The sequence below is a fragment of the Pinus tabuliformis genome, chromosome 4_1, assembly GCF_031772625.1.
Source record: "Pinus tabuliformis cultivar Carrire ecotype Pingquan chromosome 4_1, CPIR1, whole genome shotgun sequence".
Lineage (NCBI taxonomy): Eukaryota > Viridiplantae > Streptophyta > Pinopsida > Pinales > Pinaceae > Pinus > Pinus tabuliformis.
The window spans coordinates 225,421,446-225,424,995 of NC_142303.1; positions in this window are offsets into that span (position 1 = coordinate 225,421,446).

Here is a 3,550-nt window from a genome sequence, read left to right on the forward strand (position 1 = left end):
GGGAGTTTCAGAATCACACAGTCAGTCTCATTGGGAGTTTTAGGGTCCAAGGTTTTAGAAATCAAATGTCTTTATCTCTTTCATTCATTTTGAGATTTTGTGTAGCAGTTTAGCCTATGAAATGTTGTTGTCATAGTCTAAAAGAGTCATTGTCTGACATCACTACAAGTCTTTCATAGAGAGTCCATAAAGATAAGACAAAACTTGAAGAGAGTCTGAGTCAAGGAGAAGGTCATGGGGTCATCTACTCATATAAAGTATTTTAGGGTTTGAAAGGTTATGTATCATTGGTCGCTAGTCAGAACCATGAAAAAACAAATTTGGTTCATTTTTAAGGTTTTGTTGAGTATGGTTCATCATGCCATTCCACCATTTATAACTCATGATCCCCCTTCACATATCCCTATTATACACTTTTTCCATTCCTATACTCCTTTCATATATCCTATTTCATAAAATCCCTTCCATACACTACCCCCTACATTTACATTTACATCTAACATCATATGCATATACACACCCCCTCCTAAACTCACCTCTCATCATTATCACCTATATTCCTTAACTCATTTCATCATTATTGATATTACACCCTCACAAATCATAACTATCATTTGTCTTTCATGACCATAATAACCATAATAACCCTTATTCTAAGTTCATACTCATGACCAAAGCAAAACAAAATGCACACTTTCAAATATATTTTCATACCGCCCTCATTTCTCTCTCCACTCTACAATTAGTGCTATTCTTTGAGGTAAATTGATAGTCACACAACACAGGGCCGAGAGTAGGCTAATAGGGGTGCGAGGACAATTTTTTTTTTACTGTGGGAGAACTGTTACACAACAACTGCACAAAATTTTGAGCTACACAGTTGTTGTGCAAACTGAGAACAACCATTATGGAGGTCTGCAAGCATGGAGGAAAACACTCAAAGGGTGCTACATCATCACCAGGTAATATCAAGCACATCTATGCATTCAACCTTGCACAAATCCGTTTGCAACCATATCAAACATCGAGGTCTGCTATATTCTACTACAAATTTTCTCCAAAATTGATCGTTTTAGTCATTATTGTCAAAAGGTTTTTCCGACCAAATGGAGCTGAATTTAGAAAAAATGAAATATTTTTTTCTCAAGAATGAGGCGAAGAACAAAAACCTCCTTCAGTTTCTGCATAGGTGTCATATATTGGGAGATTCAAATGCATCTTTAAAGCCTATTTTTCTGATTGTGCAAGTTATTGTTTTAGTCATGATTTTGGGGAACATATTCTAAGGAGTTGGGGAAAATTTTGAGGAAACTGAGATAGGTTTCTCTCAAAAACATGTTAATATACAAAAAATATATCATTTTTTACACAAGTGGTATAGTTTTGGAATTATAGGTGTCACTTGGAGACCAATTTTCAAAAATCCTTGCTGAGAGAATTCCGAAAATTTTTAAATTCAATTTGTAAATGTGAATATTTGTGGAGCTTTGATGCTTACTGAGAGTTATAAGGTATATGCGATGAATTTTTGGACTTTTCTTTGTTTTTGAGTGGGAAATGACAATCCAAATCAGAAATTTAAATTTTGTTGTGCAAGTGTTGACTAGGCAATTCTAAGGTTTGCACGCGTGGAAAGGAGAATATGGTGGGTCCTACTCCAACTTAGCAGCATCGTCATCATACCCACCAACTCGGTTTCAGTTGGTGCATCCTGTGAATATGCTAAGATGGAGCCTACTGGTGAGCCCTGGTATTACACCAAGAGTGCTACACTTCTAGAGGCTCTTTAACCTTACTTATCAACCTGGGGTTTAGTACAAACTTCGAGGTGACAGTGCCATATACAAAGTAGATGCATTTTACTCATGCCACCCTCAACTAGGTCACTTGATAATTAGGGCTCCAAGACCATTCCTCTACTGAACTAAAAGGAGACTAACTACTGAAAGTAGAATGTGAAGGCTAGTCCTAGTGTAGAGAAAGTAAATGATTTTCAACTCAAACTTGTAAATGTTGTCAACTTATAAATGCAATGAAAGAACACAAGACTTATGCTAATCTGCAGAAAGGAAGCCACTTTAATTTTCTATCAATCATCTAGCTATCAAGGCTGCTTGAAAACAAAAGACTATCCTACCAATTTACAACTCAAGAATGCATGCATTGTTAAACTAATTCACATTTTTAGATTAAGTAAAGTTCTAATTGGCAAATTTAGAATGAAATAACTAATGCTATTTGATCTTGTAGGAAAGGAAAAGGAATGAATGGAATGGCCTAGGTGGTACTTCTAGTCATGGAGTCCAAGCTGAGGGGTCAAGGTACTCCTAAACTAAGCTATGCTATCATTGCAGGTCAAAAGAGGATGTTATAGGTGTGCTACAAGATGTTGCTACAAGATTCCTATACTGCTACAGGAAGTCCTGAAATGCTATAGGAAGTTGGCCGAGAGTGTTTGAAGGGTAAGAATGATGGACAATTGGATGAAGGCTATGGGGAATGTAGGGAATGTGATCAACACCCCTAACCAATCCCAACACTTCAAGAAATTCGGATTTGGGATAAGATGGCTCCTCGCGGTGATCGAAAAAAGAGATCAAGAACAGGGGTTGGCATGCATCAAAAGAGGATGGAGAAGCCCTTGATGGAGTTGGTGAAAGGTTCCCTTACCTGTAGACCCAACAAACCTACAACAACACGTGCATCTTTTCCTCTTTTCATTTGCAAAATATTACAATCAAAGGTGGAAAAGATGAATTGAATTTGGAAAAATAGCTAACTCATTCTAAGAAATTGATCCATGTAATGAACTACCTTCTAAGGTACAACAATCACATGAGAAGCAAAATACCAAATGTAAACCTTTCCAAGAAATCATAAACAAACTATCTACTAATGCCAAGAACTTGATCTATGCAATGAATAGGAAATCACACTCTGTTTTTGGGTTGTGATGGTGGGATCCTCTAATCATGCTCCCTTGAGGGAGATGAGATAGGGATCACAGTCATAGAGTTTTTGATAAATTTTACTCTACTGGACTGCAACAACTAATCAACCTTGTAAGATAAAAGCACGAATAAACTCTATTGAATTGCAACACTAATCAACATTCTATGCTAAAAGAAATACAAATACATGAGAGGGACTTAGGCTGCTAGGGTTGGGCCCTAACCCAAGAGCTTCAGCCCTCTGAATCAACTCAGTGTTGGATCAAAACAAAGCTTCTCATTATCATTCCAAAAATGTCAAATACATCATCAAAATAATAGTCACAAGTGCTTCAACTCAATGGCCTCTTAGCTACAATAAAACTTTGAATCCTAATGAGTTCCTTAGCATGTTTATTTATACAAAGGGGAGCTACCAACGTCTCCCTAGAAAATAGGGATATTTGTCTCCCTAACTCGAGAATAGGTGGATCTAGATCTTCCTTAACTGGCACTGGCTCAACTGCCAATGACACCGAGTTGATGAGAGATAGAGTGGGGATCTTCGACTGATTGGAGGAGTTAAGGAGGTGGACAACCTCCTAGAATCTCTCTTGTTG